We start from the raw sequence: 18,238 nt of genomic DNA, 5'->3' as shown, positions 1-18,238 counted from the left end.
AAATTGTTTGTTTGGACGCAGGTTTGTTTTTCGTTTGCCTCTCTTTTTTGGCAGTTGCTGCCGTGCATTTAAATAGCACACCTGCCGAAGACCCTGGGACTCCACCAATTTCGTAGAATTCGTCGATATTTATGAGTCTCTGTCTCTGTTGCCGGGCCTGTGATTTCTTGGATTTGCATAACTGGGTCTCGGTACCTCGGTGCGGCCCATGCCGTACATGCTTAATTTCTCCCAAAAAGATGGCCACAAATAAAACAACTTTCGACGCCCCCGATTTGTGAAGAAAGAGCCGAGGGAGTAACTCAACACCATTTTGGCCACTTTAGGGGTTGAAGTCCGCCGGCGGAAGTGGCTCCAGCATGAGTCTCTTTGATATTGATTTTTCCGAGACCTCCACTCGCAGCTGCAAGACGTGACCGGAATGGTCAGTTTCCCTCAGTTCCTTTTCCCCCGACTGGACTGGGACTGGGCCTTCATCTCGAAAGCGGACAGTATGCAAAAGTCGCACCTGGAACGTGTGAACAGTTTTTAGCAATTAACTGACAACTGATGATGGCCAGCCGCGGAAGAGGAGGCTGTTCTCCCCGCTCACTTTCGCACTCTTTCCAGCGGCGTGCGGAATGGGCATGCGGCATGCGGCACGCGGCGTCATGCAGTCTGGCCTGGCCAAAAAGGATGGGGACTGCAGCGGATTGCAGGGGGAACGAGCTGTGTGCCCCAAACATTCATCCTAATTGGCGTTCAATCTCCGGCCGCCTTCGATTTGCATGCACACGCGATGTCCGCTGGCCAAACTCGAACTCGACTCCCAGTCGAAGTGGATGCCGCAAGTCGGTAGCCACGTTCTCGCATTCCGATTTGGGCCAGCTATTAGGGCACAGTGGGATCGGATGGGAAAAGTTCTGTTTAAGTTTGTTAACATAAAATACTCCCCAACAATGGAGACGATATTGTGGGTTGATTGTGGAAATCCAGGTACATAACAATAAGTTTCTTTATGCACTAATATTTTCAGAAACCTTATTCTTGTTATCCCATTGTATCACAGGGTTCCTCAGTTAAAGCTCAGTAGCAGTGTTTGCGCAACTAATTAACATTTTTAATGGCGAATCCTTGTAAGACAACCTTGGGATGTTGCCGGGAAGCGGGAGAGGCGGGAGAGTCTTGTGCTTGTTTAGCTTTAAAGGATTTGCCTGAGCCGTGGGCAATGTCAAATGTTTTTGTTTAATTTAGATCCACAGCGGCAGATAATTTATACCGCCGGAGCTTCCGCCTGCGACTTGAGAAAAGGAGAGCTAATACCGCACAGAAAGGATGGGGAAAGCACTTGCCGGTGCTTTTGAATTAGGGATGTCAAACTTCCAGACGCGTAACTCCAGAGGTTTTTTCGGGAATCATCGAAAGAATCGCGGAGAACCTTAGACGAAATCAGCTGAGATCGGGTGGTTCGGTCTTTGTAATAGAGCAATGCATCATGAGGCCAGGGAAAATGTTTGGACAGCCTTGACTTATCGCCAGACACTATCCTCGGGGTCTCTGTGTGGGTTTTATCGCTCGGGTATCGGGGTGTCCTTGGGCAGGTCTTTACCGTTACACTCACTTTCTAGGGAAAGGCGAAGGGAGCAGAGCCCAATAATGTCATAAATTTCATAAAGTGTCAAAAGGGACACCTGAATATTCTTCAAGGACACTTTTCCCGTTGTCGACTTTTCTTTTTGTAAAGGTTTCGGTTGGTATAGGGGCGTTCGCCCTGCTTTATCGCATTATGTAATCACAACGGTGAGAACAAGAAAATGGGAATGTATTTAGGAGCCATTTTCGTTTGTTACCATCAGGTTGGATAAAATAATACCTATCCGAATTATCATTTATTTGGCTTGTGAAACCAAACTGAATTAGTTTCTAGACAAGACACTTGAAATAACTATTGATTTCCCAGAACGCAGCCCCGTAAAGGGTTCAATGAACCACCCCGAAAAACTCGACCGGACTCTTTCTTACTTACCTGTTAATAATTCATGAAAATTTTTATCGCTGGCCGCAAATAAAATGCCGCCCCGGCAATACCCATTTCGGTTTTACGATCGATCGAAATTCCCAGTTCGAACATTCCGCATTCAGCTTCCTGCTGACCAGTTCGATTCGGTTCGTCAGCATCGTCATCATCATCATCATCGCACGGTCATCAAGTGAGGATTGTCCATAAAAGAAACCCCCACATGAGGCGGAGGTGTCTTCATCCCTGGCCGACATATGCGAACATTTTCTCGAGTTAAGTTCGATATTCAGGAATTTCTCGACCGAAACAAACATACTCGTATCGTATGCGGTTTTAATTATATGTATCAAGTGGATTTGCAGCCGCAGTCGGAATTCTAAAACAATTTAAGGAAACGAGCCGGTGCCAAGCAAATTGAGTTATTAAAATTAAGTCATTCAAGATTCCAGCAATTTTTCGTGTCAAACGGGTTTCTCTTTTCGAGTTCTAGAAGGGGTTGCGGCAGAAGGGGGTTTTGGGGGGTTCCGACTGGGGGAGTGGCGCCTCGTTAATTAAAATGCAATCAGCGTTACGAATACTAATGAAACAATCTGTAGCTCAGTGTTTTATGTTTGTATTTGCTGGGCTTGGAACATAACTCAATTTGTCAAAAATGTATACAGCCAGGAGGGGGAAACCGCGACAGTGGCAATTGAATTCGTCACTAGCTCAATGAAAAATACTCGGAGCTCAAACTAAATGTTTAATTCATTTAAAAAAACAGATTGACCTTAGATTCTTCTGAGTTTACTATCTCAGTTGGATTCGCAAAACTTAATCAATCAAGTATTGTCTTGAAATAATACTGTAGTACAGAAAACTCCAACTCTTCGATTTCCAACTGCTACCCCTTTTACTCACTCACTCCCCACAGAGTTACTGGTGCCTGCTCTACTCAAGGACCAATGCTTCATTAGGTTTGGATTTAGCCTCAGGGAGAGAAGAGGACGGAAGGCAGGATGCGAATTACCTTCGCTTGTCTGCACGCAGGATTTTCGCTCGGGGGCTCTCGGGGGTCAAGGGTCAAGCCAAATGCCCAGCGAAAAGGAAATCGAATTTCTAGGCAGGCTTTAACGGGCGATAATCGAACTAGTCTTGAATAATAAACTCAAAGCTCATTTTTTAGGCAAACTTAAAGTCTCTAGGGTAAAAAACCAGTTAAATTATTATTGTTTACGCAATCGTACCCATTGAAACTAACTTGATTTAGTATAATCAAAAATGTGGAGTAATGCCACGAACTTAAATCTCTATTTACAACTAAAAATTTGTAAGCCATCCAGCTACTGATTTCCGACTCTCCATCACGATTTCCATATTACGCAAACAATTTGCAAGAAGTTTTCGGGGCAATAAAATTAATCTAGCATCTAAATGAGCCATCTCCACGACATGGTCGAGTGACTTTTGCCCCGGATTCTGTTGACCATCCCGAGAGAGTCAGAGACCGCAGAAAAACAGAAGCCAACAGAGCCAATCTTTGAGGGAGATGGCGGCCTGAGATTGGCGATTTGGTTTTGAACTCGGACATAAATAAAGCGGCGACAAAGATTGCGGCAGTTTAAATTAATTATTTAGCAAGCTGGAAATTATTCCAGTGGCTTGTGCGATTTATCAGCACGCTATGTATTATGTATGCTAATGCTCAGATTATTTTGGGGTCATATTTTAGCTCTTCCTCGTTGTCCTTGGGCATTCTTTGGCATGCTTTTCCTCTTGGGGTTACTCCTTCGCTTAATTTCTTTCCCTCTTGCCTTTCCGTGCGTCACGCACTCAAGACTGCTGAAAGTTTGATGACACTTTACGATGCCGTCGTCTCTTTAGTGCTTTCCTGCTCAGCCAGTGCACATTTTCTAATTGAAAGATGCAATCCACATGTGGGACTGTGAAATGGGGAGTGACAAGTTGGGAATTCGTTGCCAAAGAAAGTAGTTTGTCTTACATTAGCATTAAAGTTTTTAATGACTACTTAAAAAGTGAGCGAGACGTTTTCGAGGTAATAAGTGGCAAAGCAACGTACCTTTTGGGATGTAAAATATTATCCTTATTTAATGTAGGCAGTCACTATAACGCATTTTAAAAATGTTTCTTTTTTTTTTGATTATATGAATTCGAATATAGTTTCAATTGAATATCCCCTTGAAACCCTAAATAACACTTATTTAAAATGGTATTTTGTAATATTTCTCTTGTTTCCATTATTGGCATATGCTGCCAACTATTTATCTTTCTATCTCCATCCAATCTAATCTATAAAACTGGAACATCCGTTACCCGCAGCCACAGTGGAACAAGCCGATTACATAAACCCAAACAGCCATGCTTAAAAATCAAAAAAATCCAGTACGAAAACCGACGGAAGTTGGTGTGAAATATTATGCGAATTTGTCGTTGTGGGTTGCCTTTTGGCAATACCCATCCGCTTTCCTCCCTCGAAGACCGCCGGCCTCTGTGATTTGTTTTTATGTTTTACAGAAATTTTAAAATGTTTTCACGGTGGCTTCGGGCGAATGTCAATAAACAACAACTGTCACCAATTTCCTACTGGCACTTCCCCGACTTTTCCTGGTTTCTCGCTGTTTTGACAAAAAGAGGACGCGAGTGCCAAAAAAAATGCACACGAGTGTGCGAAATTGTCGGAGATTTATCAAATCGCGAATTGAACTTCCACCGTTCCCAAGCTCCTTATCACATCCTGTTCCTTTGGCAACAATTTCACGGTGAATTATTCGACTCTCTGCGTTTCGCAATTTCAAAACGCGAAAATATCATTTAAATAAAACTGCAATTTGTCTGCAGAGCCCCGCGGGCAATGGTAATTTGATGTTATGTGATTATTAGCAATTACCCAGCTAAGTAGATTAATTCGGTGGCAGTTAAACAGCAGGAGTTTAATTTTAAATAAATCCAAGAAGTATATTTGAATGCGTACAGATTCTGTAAAAGTAGATTACAAACAATGTGACAAATTTCTGTAAGTGCACCAAAATTGTAATTATTTGGCTGTCGTCGTGGAAATTACGTGAAATGTTGTTAAAATATTTTTACAGCAAAAGTTGGGAAATAAAATGAGTCGAGAAACGAAATCTCTGATTTGTCTGCCCAAGAAGGCCATTAAAAAGCGAGAGAGACGGAGAGCTAAAGCGAGGCAGCGATAGAGTCGTAATGATTTCCCATTTGAGATAAGGTGGGGCATCAGGTAACTCCCCCTCCCCTTCCCCTTCCCGTTCCCCCCTCCTCTCCCAACTCAAAACACCCTCCCCCGCAGCCTTCCCCGCGATCCGTGCTTCTGTGCGCCATTAAAACCTTAACCCAAACTGGACCCGATCCGATCGCGACTGAAAAACTGCTCTCGTTTCGGTTTAGATCTGGCCTGATTTTGTTTTGGCTTTGGTTTGTGTTTCTCCGCAGTGGAGAATTAACGAATTTTATGGCCCATTCGATGTGACGAGCAAGGCAAATTGGGTTTGGGAACAGATCGCAGATATAGAGTCTGGTTGGCGGAATGTGCAAATATATACCAATTGAGGGGTTAATGGAGTCATATGGTCAACTCGATAGCATCAACAGACGTTTGAAACTGACCGTAGGGAAAACCCCAAATGGAAACCATTTCGAATAGATGTTTTCGTATTATTTTTTCTAAACTTCTAACACAACATTGTTTGGTTTTCTACGTTGTTGTTGAGCAAAATTCAGTAGGCAGTTCTTGGTTGATTTATAGCCTCTCTTTGTGCAAAATGCAATTCGCACTTTGATGTCTCGCAGTGCCCATCTAATGCTCATCTGCATATCAGCGAATCAATTCCTGGTTGATCGTATCAAAGGCCCCAGAAGCCCCTTTCCGCCCGGGAACTTTGGAGTCGCCGCCGATTGCAGTGCCATAATTTGCAGGCGGAGTGGCTTGCCTCCGCTGCTACTTCAGAAGACGCTGCCTTATGAAAAAATACGAAGTATTAAAATCATAAATCCAATTGGAAATGCGCGTCACGTGCGGGGAACGTTAGTCTCTGCCAAAGGAGCTGCCGACGCCGCTGTTCGTTGACTTCAGCTTCAACTTCAACTTCAACTTCTCCGGCTGCAGCGTACATATCTGCTGGCTGTGGATGTGGATGTGGATACACACTCGCACATGGAGCACACCTCTCGGTGTGCCGCCTCCCTCCCGACTTTAATTCCATCGCCCGATTTTACTTAAAGAGATTAACTTCTAGGCTCTATGGAAATGCCCATCATAGTTGGCTTTTCCCGTGAAATATTCATGAACCCAACACGGGAGCCGGGGCCATAAAACAATAAAAGTTGAAGCAGCCGGGGGCCATAAAAATATTTAATGCAAAAGGAATTGTCATGGAGCCTGGCTCAAACAAACAAATAAGTCTCCAAAGACATATGAGGGGAAAGCTGCCATAAATTCGCCGCTCCATCCTCTCAATTATGCAACGGAATGTTTTATGATCTCCGACTCTGTGGCTCTCTGGCTCCGTGGTTCTGTGGCTCTGCGACTCCGAGTGCACGACGATGATTCCTGGTGGCCAGGACATGCGTGGCTCCCTCGGCGCGGAGTTACTTTGGCTGATTAGTGTCGAGTGACTGATGAATAAGTAACAAACAAATTATCACTGCGGGCTGGGGCTCTAAGGTGGGACGACTACGACTCTCGGCCGGGTTTTCCCTTCAACCGTGCCATTTGCATAAACCTCCCCTTCCCCAGCGGCCAACTGTTTGATCCGCAGACAAATTACCGTCAAAGCACAGAAACCCAACCGAAAAAGGGGAAAATCAACCTCAATACGGAGTAAACAGCCGAATATTCAAATGAAGACCTCGGTCCGAACTCCGGTGAAGAATCCGCTACACTGTCTACATATTAAAGAGTATAAAATCTTAGCAAGTTCTTCAAAAGAAATACACAAATGGGATTGGGAACGGTTTATTGAAAGTGGCAGGGAAATGGGTTAAGTTGAAGGAGAAACTTTGCCAGTCTGATCAAGCTTAAAGATATGAAAGCAGTATTCGAGTTCTGTATACTTAAGTGTTAAAAATATCAATAATGGCAGTTACAAGTCCTTTCCATATGTAAATAAGGTACAAATTCAAAGGGGATAACTCTACGGATCACTCAGCTTAATCAGACGATGTTCCAGCAGTAAACTTGCTGTTCACCTTTTACCAAGTCCTTTGAGGACTATTAAACTGACCTCTCCCACAGTGCCAAGTACATATTTATATAGGAGCCCGAAGCATATTTCACGATGGTTTAAACATTGTCGATGGCTTTTGTTCAAAATGGCAGACGTTGTTTGTCATTAACAGCCCTCTCGGCAACAGCAAAAGCAACAGCAACATCCACAGCAGCAACATCAACATAAACAACAGCAGCAACATCGACGGCAGCAACATGGACGCAGTAATCAGTCACATCGAGCATCGACTTTCCAAGTGAATGGGCGGGACGTGACTGAGCTGGGTATACATATATATAAATATATATATCTATATATATGTGAGTGGGTCCAAGTATATAGGGACATACATAAACGGGAGTGCATACGAACTATAAGAGTATATTTTGAAGGGGGAGGGCTGCCCTTCCCGTTCTGCCGCAGAAGCATTTGTATTCTATTTGCTTATGTAAACAGGGCTCCAACTCCGCTTCCCTCTCTTTCCCCCGCCGGAGCTCCCTCCTTGTCTAGCTGCTCCCTGCTCCCTGCTTACTTATTTACTTTTGTCCTCTCTAGCCCCGTCTCCTTCGCTCCATCTACTGCTGTCTCTGTCTCTGTCCCTGTCTGTTTGTGTGTTTGGATTTTTTCCTCGGTTTGAAATGTGACTGAAATTTTAATGCCGAAATTTGTGTTTGCCCTCTCTGTTTCTCTCGATTGCCGTCTCTTTCATTTGCATTCCATGTTTAGTGCAAACAGGAAGGGGGCGGGGGCGTGGCAGGGAGGGGGGCAGGGAACAAAGACAAGGCATGTGTGGATTTATTATGCTGATTTTATTCGATGTCGCTTTTAATAATAAAGAAAAATATTTATTAATGATTAATAAAGAGAATCTACGGAGTCATCGTCATGCTGTGAGTCACAATCAATGTTATGACGGGTGAAGTCGAACTTAAAGTTAAAGTCCATATAAAATAAAGTGACGCATCGCCAACACTCCAGTTGGAATAGTCAGATTATGGCGAACAGTATCAACACCTATTAAAAACCTTTAATCATTATACCTAGAGTGCTGTCTAAATATGTACATATATTTTACTGGTATTGCAATATTGTTAGTTGTTGAACTAAATGCCTATCTAATTGAGATACCTTAATTGGATACTTATAACACTTAACAATAGTGTTAATATAACTATGAAAATGTTAATATGGTGATGAATCTATTCAAATTATAACTTCTCTTTCCACATATAAATTTAAATTTGTGCTTAAAAACCGCAGAGTGCACGTATTGATTAACTTAAATTGAAAATGTCTATTAAGTTCAATATTAGCTCCCATTCCCATGTTGTTCCGTATCATTTCAACTTCATGCATAGGTAATGAGAAATCAGGGCACATAGAAATAAACATTCCTTTTTGACCCGAGTGAAAATGCTCGAAAGGAAACTTTAGCTTTGAGAAATTTGCAGACAACTTTTCATCGGGTTTTCCATTGTACTGCATTTGCATTTTGCCGAGAGAGAGAAATGTGAAAACATTTGTAATTTGCATCTCAACTTTTTGACTCCCAACCCCCGAAATCGCTCCCAGGGAAACGGAACTTTTTAATGAGATTTAATGGCGCCAGTGGGAAAAGTCCGGGAGCCAAGAGCCGTAAGTGAGCATTAAATCATGTTGGCCACCGCGGATAAGGAGCTTTGCAGGCGGAGACCTGGAGTGGAGGAGTGGAGGAGAGGGGTAAGGTATCGGGTTACATGGCCCGAACATAAATCTCTCCCTGAGCGATAAGCGAAAAGTATTCAAAGTGAATTATTAAAGTGGGGCAGGCCGACCGACATCCCTCCGCCGCCCAGAAAGCGTTCCTTCGGATTCAGGCAGATTCAGGGAGATCCATCATTTCATAATTAGACCCCCTCTCGAACGCCGTCCATGTGGAGCAGCACATGACGGGAAAAGTTGCGGACTTTTCGGCTCTTTTGACCGAATTTCTGTGGTCGCAAGTGTTAATAATGGCATTTGATTCGTTGTCCCGCCCCAAAAACTTGGCTTATCCTCTGCGGTAAATGAAATTAAATTGTCCTTTTTCATTTTGATGCATATCAGTGTGTAGGGCTGGGAAGGACAATAAATTAATATTAGCGTGTGTGTCGTTGGACTCCGGAGAAGGAGCAACAACATAACATCCCCGGAACGAATAAACTAATAAAGCATATGGACAGGACGTCGGAAAGCGTTACATGTGTGGATTGTGCAAGATGGGAGGATGGGAGGAGGTCCTGCGGCAGGATGCGTGTGCGTGAAGTTCGACTGGTGTCAGTTTGCTGTCAGTTGCAGGGGAATGGGTAGAGTGTGTGTTCTGTGGGGACAAGTGGGTGGTTGTGGTGGGAGTGGGGGGATACATCAGTGTCAATCAATTTGTGCAAACAGCAGTGAGCAGAGGATGATGAGCAGAAACCTGCACCAGCGACTAATTGGGGAAGCAACAGGAGGATGACCCGGAATTAGTGGAACAAACAAGGGAGTGAAGCTAATGAAACTATATCTGGTCTAATGGCAAAAAAAGTGGGTAATCTTAGCTTGAATAAATGTTATGAATACAGTAGAATCCGCTTATAGCGACTTTCAAGGGACCGACGATTTTTCGTCGTTATACCCGGAAGACGCACTAAGCAGAAGGATTTAAGTGTATAAGTCTGTCTGGGGACCAATCAAGCCATCGAGTTTTCGTCGCAATACCCGGACGGACACTATAAGCGGAGTCGTTATAACAGGATTCTACTGTATTTACATTTTGTAATATAATTGTGACTTTCATTCCCGATTCACATGCTGACTCCATATATTTCCTATATTTGGCTGTAATTTGCTGGCGACTTTCTGCGGTGATGGTAATTGTAGCTATTCAGAGGACGAACATTCACACATGAACAAATATATATGTACACCTACACACATATGAGGGGCTTAATGACACACACCCACACACGCGTCCAGATAATCACTGTCCCTTCCCCCTTTCATCCCCTCCCCTTCCCTTCCCACGAATCATTTAAAAGGCTTTTGTCGAGAGACAAATTCATGCATTATTCATTGCACGGCCTCACGCATTTTTCCTCATTTTCCTGCTGTTGTTTTTCCCCAAAAACGCCGTTCAGCAAGTGAAAATTTAATAAAGAGAAATTTCTTGTTGCTAACGAACTTCCTGTTCTCAAATAAAGAGAGGAAGCGACGGAGGACGATTGAGGGATGGATCAGGCTGAACTCACCAAACTTATTTTCTCTCCTTTATTTTCCCTATTTTGGAAAGCAATTAAATGCACTTCTGTTTGAATTGACCAGTTCAAGGCTATTTGTCCACCTCTTCAGACAAGAGTAAACTTAAATCGTTATAAAATTGTTTATAAAACGTACAGTTTTTACAGTCTAAAGATTGATCTTAGGCATTCCTCTCAATAACCAGACTATCTATTTTACCTTTCCTGTGACTGCACTTTTGCCACATGACCAGTTCCCATCTCGGCCATTTGTGATGATTCCTACTGGCACTTGGCCACATTTTCTGCATTCTGATGTCCTTGCTGACTGCTTCTGCTCCTTGATGCGATTTCTATCGCCACCGCCTGACTGGGTGGAAGAAAATAACGAAAGAGCTAAGCAGACCGAAGAAAAACAATTTTCGCAACAAAGCGCAAGGAAAGGCAGCCAAGTGTCGAATGATGTCGCAAATGGAAACACGTGCAGGACACACACAATTTTCACGGCGCTACCTTTGCCACCCCTTCCCCCACCCCAGTTTCTGTGCCAGTTTTTCCTACCCCTTCCCGCTTTCCCACTCGTCCAGGGTTGCATTTAGAGACGGGCTAAATTTGTTGGGTGCCAACATTAATTTTATGTTTGTTAATTTCTTTTATTTTTCCAGCATTTTTTCTACCAATTTCCGACAATTTCATGGGCATTTGCATATTTTGTACCTTCTTCGACCCTTCGGAAAATTCCAAGGCGTTTCGCGATGGAATACAAAAAATGAGACTAACAATTGTTTGAGAAATTAAAACGGGGAGAAATTGCGTTAAATTTATCGTCTGTAAAGAGGCCGAAAGGCCTCGAAATTAGTTCAACTAGAGGTTGTATTAAAAAAATGGTAAAAGCGGGAGGAAGGGGATCGGGGGTCCGGTGTCGAACCACCATCCTAACAACCCTTTGAGGAAACAGGACCTGCACATATGCTGCATTCGAACCACTTGAAACAGAAATGTAACAGAAAGGGGTTAAGGGTTCTCTAGGGTTCGAGGTAGGCAGCACTTGTGGCTGGCAAATAAATCTTCCATTTCGATTTAAAGTGTAGCAGGGTTCCGGGCAAGATTTATGGCCCTATTGTCGATCTGTTCGATTACAAGGCCATATAATCGAATCCCCCGCCATCGGCAAGCCCTTCGATTTCCGCAGATGATGTGGCCCATAAATCCTGGCCAACGCCATCAATATTATGACTTGTCAAATTATGTTGTACTTGTGTCTCATCTTAAAGCTTTTTGTTTTCCCATTTCCCGCCTATTCTTTTCTTTATCGTTCACATTTCTTGGGCTTATTTTTGGCCTATTTAATCTCTGCAAGAGTTCCCCGGAGGGCAGTTCACGGGCCAGGCCAGTTGCAATGACCAATTAATGCTAATTTCAACAAGGTTGGCTCAACCCTTTTCAGTCACAAGCCATTAACATTTGAGTTTTCCCCCTCCCTGATTTTCCTTCTCCGCCTGCGTTTCCCGTTTAATTAGCGAATCTCAACGCCTTTTTATGGGACATCTTGCTGTGCTAGCAGCTGCTGCCAAAGGTTTTTGCATTCAAATTACTATCGCAAGACCTTACAGGTGGGATGATCCAAGGGAAGTGAAGCGAAATAGATTCAGTATTACTTTCATGTAAATATAAAAATTAAAATTATATTTACTAAATTTACCTTTCTAAAAGTCTTGCAAAGTATTCTTTTACGTTTGGCTATAACCATTCCTAATCGAATAAATAAAGACAAGACCTTTTCCCATTTTCCTCCAACCCTTGGAGACGACCAAGTTTATTTACCCATCTCGAAGGACACTGTCCAGCGGCCAATTGCAATATTTGATTGATGACAGTCGCCTGGGAGGAGTGAGCCGAGCGGAACTGCCCGATTATGTAAATCCCGCTGACCTCTGGGCGCTGGGATGGACGACGGCAAGTGTGCAGAATTGCGAAATTATGGAAAATGGGAAACGGTCCGGCGACGTCATTTGTCATCATATTTGAGAATGGCAGAGTGGCAGGGAAACTACGTATTTGCGATGCCGAATGGTCGGTGGTTGTTCTCTGAATAAGGGAAGCGGAATGTTAATGAAAACATGTGTCAGCAATAAAATGATAATCATGATTTACATCAGCAGCCTCTTCTTCTGCGGGGATAGTGAAGGAACCCAAGTAGAGAAGAACGTGATCAATTCTGCATCTTTCCCTGCGAATATTCATAATTCGCGCTTAATTGCAAAGTGCTAAAGACATTATTGACACCCCGCTTAATTTACGACCAGAACTCCGACTCCCCATGATTGAATTAACATTAGACAAGGATCCTGGGAAGGGAAACCACTAATTCGTAAAGCTGGTCCCAAAAATTAAATTATTGTTTACACACTCCACACAGAAAGACTTGTACTTGAAGGGTGTTTCAGTTCGCGAGTCTCTACTTTGCATTTTAAAATTTTTGCAGAATTTCAAGGAGTACGAAACTGGTGAAGGGTTACCCTAATGCGCTTAATTTGTACCAGCACGGAAGGGTTGACTGAAAAGGGTGTCAATATGTGAACAATGGATTATTTGCATAGTTCACGCGAGGAGGGGAAGGTTTTTTAGGGCGATAAAGAAACACTCATTTGCCTTGACTTTGTTGTTTGTAATGAAAATGAACTCTGCTGGAATTTATTGTGGAAGAAAGAGAAGAATTATCGTATGATTATCTAATTGTTTGTTCGCTTTGAAAGTACAAAATTCTCCAATAAGTCAGTAAAGAGCAAAACAATACCTAGTCATCTTAGCTTTAAAGTCAGTTTAATCGAAAATCCTTCTGATACCATTCAACCCGTGTTCCCTTCTCCTCCCCCTAATTAACCCCTAACAACTGGGGAATCCTTGGCAACGTCTGGCCCATAAAGTCGAGCCGGCTTCTTTATCAAAGTGTTTTGTTTGCACTTTTTAATTTACTGCAATTCGGATGCGAAATCAAACTCAGATAAGAAACGCATAAAACCAAAACCCCGAGCCGCTCCCGGGATCCATGTGTTCCATTGTTCCATATGTGCGAGCTTAGCAACTGCCATAACTCAAAGGAAACTCGGGGTACTCCAGACTCCAGGTTTTCCTTTTCCTCCCCGGCTTCCACTTCTGTTTCCATTTCCATTTCCATTGGCGAAACGGATTTATTTTTTAAAATGCCGCAGGGATCGATTATTACCGTTCAAATTCGCATAAAACGTGCGAGTTGCCGGAACGGTTTTAAACCTCTCGATTTGACAATGTTTCGGGGGACGGTGTCGCATGGGGTTGGGTTTTTTATTGGGGTTGGGGGATAGGCAATAATTTAGGGAATTTGAAGTCAATCCAGAGACGCATTCAGTTCTTTGTGCGAATTCGCGATATGAATCTCAATAAAAATGCATTTAAAATGTTGACAAAGGACTTGGCTCCCCGTTCCGAGACTCCAGTTCATTTTTGGCAATTGCCGGAGGATTGCGAGAAAGTTTCCATGTCTCACGCAATTTACTCGTAACTTTTCCACAGCTGAGGCCAGCAGAGGAAATGGAAATGGAAATGCCTGCTCATAAATTCCTAAACGGAGGGTTTCCCCCTAGAAAATTATTCAAATGGTTAATTTGCAAACAAATTTGGGCAAGGGCCGGCATATGGCGGACCGAAAGGGTATTGCAGTGGGTCGAAGATGGAGATCCGAGAGTAGTTGACCCCTTGAACCACAATCTCCTGGATCTAGGGAGCAGTATGTTTTTGCACTTTTAGAACTCCTATCTGATCTGACCAACAAAACCAGAAACAATAATCAAGTTGCTTTGTGTGTGATATTGTGACATTTATGACGAGGACAGCGCCAGGAAAAAGGCACCCCGCTGGTCGGGAAAGCAGGGACCTGATTGTTTCCTGCCCCTTAGAAACAGTTATCCACCGAGGTAATTTCCAGAGAAAGGTCGGGGAGAAGGGGGAGAAAATAATGTCATAAATTTCATAAGCTGTCACACACTTGCTCAGTTACACCTGCCAAAATATCTACCTGACCAGTGGCCACCGATGAGGTGGGTTCATCCGCCTTCTGATTGGGAACTAATTATGCTGACGGTGGGCCGGCGACCGGAGTTCCAATTAGTCACATTACACAGGCGGAGACAAAAACAAGTTGTGCGCCATAAATGGTCGCAAAAGAGTTGCCCGAGGGCTGGGGAACTTCGACCAAGAAGGATTCAAAAGAGGAGTTAATTGAGAGGCAGCCAAACAAGAATGCCAGGCCAAACATCAGGCTGGCAAAAAGCACTTTGCCAGATTGACCATCACTGGAATAGCATGGGTTTTATTTTAAGAACATGATTTGATTCGTCTGCTTTCTCAGCTAGCAGAAAATTAAAAGGCAAGACTATAAACTACACATCCGTAAGCCATAACTTTGCCAATTTTGGTCCGATTTAAAAGTGACATACTACGTACGTTTACGTTTGTAATTGCAACCTTGCTAAAACTGCATTCAAAGTTTTTCATTGTTCGAGAGTCGAAATTTTGACCCCCGTTCATGTCGGGAATTTCCAAGTTTTCAGATGGTTTGCGGAACGCAGAGCCAAAACTACTCTTCCATAAGCCATATTTTGAAGAATCAGGTTTAAGTTTGAAAGCCCAGTTGCAGATTTTTGCTTTTTTCGTAACCCATCATAATGATTGACGTGGAATTGGAGCCATGGAGCCAACGCCAAGCGATGCGGCACTAATTGAATGCAATTAAAAAGGAAGTCAACATTTAAATTACACAACCGCCCGATGACGAGGAGTTTGCTATGGAGTCGGAGGAGCACGTGTCCATCCACCGCTCTCCAGATTTAGCAGTCCGCCCGCCGTAGAAGGCGACGCCACGCTCGGAGCCATAAGTCGGGGAATATAAGGATTCCTGGGCGATCGTACGCGGAATTCGAGATCGGTTTATGGTAACGCTTGCAGACAGCGCGCAATTCCAGCCAAATTTGGTTAAATTTCATTATGGCAGATATCTGTGTCGCCAAAACGCGGCCTTATCTCCTCCCGCGGGAGGAGATTCCTCGGTGATCTCGGTGGAAAGATGCATCCCGAGATAAGCGCTTCCTCAATGTCCCATTTCCGCTGGCCTCTACCTGTCGAAATTCCCATGAATGAAGCCATCAGAGGAGGGGTTCTGGCTCCAGATGATATCTGTTTGGATCCCAGCACGCGCTCCGAATTCGAGAACTTTTCATTCACTTTTGGTCCCGGCTACACCCTCACAAATAGTATCTTTCTCCGTTTTTGGGGTTCTTCTTTGCCTCTCCTAACTGCGTTCTATCTAAAATTCTGTTCCATTCAGGCGATGCTATCACAAAAGTGACTGAGGCAAAGGCCATGTTTTAAACGTGATTGAAATTTTTAACTAATTTCTGTAGTTTATGAATGAAACCTGAAGTGCGGGAGGAGACTCTTTAAATAGTTTCTCGATGAGAGGAGAGTCGTTCTATGAATGGAACACGACTTGTGCTCCCCTCTGTTTATCTAAGCTTGATTCCCATCCCCTGCTCAGTTGCTATGATTTATGGTTCCCAATAAATCGAGTCGCTTGCTATTTTCCTACATGGCCTGGCTTTATTTCACGCTCTAATTTTTGATAAAAGCTGGTAGCAGATGGAGGAGGCTGAGCCACATCAATTCCGCATAATTTCCCCATATTTCAGAGGTCCTGCCATAAGAATTGTCAGCACAATTAGCAGCCTGCGAGAAGATGAAGAATTGCAACCTTAAGACAATTGTTTTTCGCGGTATTCCCCAAAGATCGGCTGACTTGAAGTGGCAGAAACTTAATTTGAGCTCATCACGGCAGGTTGACTTCGAGAAAGGGTTCCGGCGGTCATGGCCCGGCATATTATTAGCCCGAAGACCATATTTCATCTCGGCCCTCGGGCAGAAGGCAGAAGGAGGTCATTTGTTACGACAGTTCCCCGTTTCGATCCACTGTGTTCCATGACGAAAGTGTCGCATTTTGACCCCAGCGACACATGTGGAAGGGGGTGGGGTTGTGGCACGGCCGTAGGACCATAGGGGATGCCGCTTGACAAATGATGCCACTTCGCCTGTGATTTATCAAAAGCCGAAATTATAAAAATATTTTCGCACAACTACCATCTAATATCTGTTCTATGTTCTATGGAGGATTAATGGTGGGCATTCGAAAAGGGAATTTCCTCGAAGGCGTGTGCGGGTCGTTGCACTTGTTCGCATCGGGGGCGGGGTCGCCTTGTGGGCATGGTCGCCCAGCTGATTGTTTCGGCAACGGTACCTTCCTCCAGTTCGCCTTGGCCTTTGGCCGGTTCGCCTTGGCCGCGTATCGATTTTCGCCAGACGCCGCAAACGTGACGCGAATCGCCAATTGATGAAAGCAACCTGCGAAAAAAAATCCTTTTAAAGAGCACTTATACACTGAGATATCGAAGGCGCCTTGCTTTAACTTTTTATTTTAATAAGTATGGTATGTTTTCTAGAGCAGGGGAAAAATTGAACTATGCTTAATGGCCTACATCCAGATGTATGATTTCATAATGAGTTCAAAAATTAAAAAAAAAGTAATATAAGAGTCTGCAGCTTACTGGTTTTTAACATTCGCCTTTCTTAAGGTTCAAAGCGACAAAGAAATTAGTTAATAACGACTGGCTTAAGATCCGCTTGGGATCCCCGCCTCGGCTGAGTCTGCCTCGGGTCTGCGGCATTTCTGCTCCCAAAGTGTGACTTCGCGGCATGTTGGGCTTAAGTGCGGACATGCCGCGAACATTTATCTTAATTGCCATTCAATCGAGGACACCAACGACAGCGCGATTTCAATTTGCATACACGCGATGTCCGCGGATCCCTGGATCAGGGAAGACCTCCTCCTCCTTGGGGTTTTCCTGCTCCAGTGCCTTCTTGCAATCACCGATGCTCACTGTTTGTGCAACTAATTAACATTTTTAATGGGCAATCCTTGTAGGCACTGCCGACTCGCCTCCAAACGGAGGCAAAATGAAATGGACCCGTGTTTTGACGGTGGATGGATTTGATTTACACAGCAATTAACCGCAGGAGAGCGATTTGGAATAGCGATGGCTGAGAAATGGGAGTTGGTGGGGAGGTGTGATGGAGATCGATGTGCAGTGGATGGACTGGTTTTAGATTTATGTAGCTTATAGTTCCGTATAAGCTATATAGTTAGATTTAATCTCATCTCCCCCAATCTCTGACTACATCTCTTATCTCCCTTATCATCTCTGGTGGACCTTCGCTCTGAATCCTTTTGCAGGATGTGCCATAATCTCTCGGCACCACGCTTAAACGCCTCTCCTTTCAATTCCGAAATGTCCTTGGATATGGCCCATCATTAGCGATCATCCCGAAGGGGCAACTCTTTCTCGTGTGTCGTCGGAAATTACTGTAGTCCCAGCTCCACCCTTTCCCATCGCTAACACGCCTCATGATTGCCGCCGCACGCGCCCGCTAATAAACCCCGCCTTCGGGATAAACCCAATCCAACAGCCTTGGCCCTAAGCCCAAAGCAACCCCGAACCCCGCAGATAAGGCCAAGATGGAGAGCCGTCGTATCGCGCCATGTCATCGCTCAAATAAATGTGAAATGCTAATTTAACCCTTTTTATTATTCATAGTCTTACACTTGGCCGCATCGGCGATGGAGATGAACTAGACCAGTGAGATTCTCCTTCCTCGTTCGGCTGAGTGATAAATTCTTTGATTTGCATGTCTGG

The 18,238-nt window shown here is 44.0% G+C and overlaps 1 long non-coding RNA gene across 4 annotated transcripts in view; it reads left to right on the top strand.

Annotated features, from left to right (window-relative positions):
- Positions 1 to 18,238, top strand: part of LOC108099002 — a 259,141-nt gene that overhangs the window by 224,926 nt on the left and 15,977 nt on the right. The gene's annotated exons all lie outside the window — the stretch shown is intronic.

Source organism: Drosophila ficusphila, unplaced genomic scaffold (genome assembly GCF_018152265.1).
Source record: "Drosophila ficusphila isolate 14025-0441.05 unplaced genomic scaffold, ASM1815226v1 contig_288, whole genome shotgun sequence".
Classification (NCBI taxonomy): domain Eukaryota; kingdom Metazoa; phylum Arthropoda; class Insecta; order Diptera; family Drosophilidae; genus Drosophila; species Drosophila ficusphila.
Note: the sequence above shows the minus strand (reverse complement) of the source record. Positions and strands in the feature narration are given on the sequence as shown.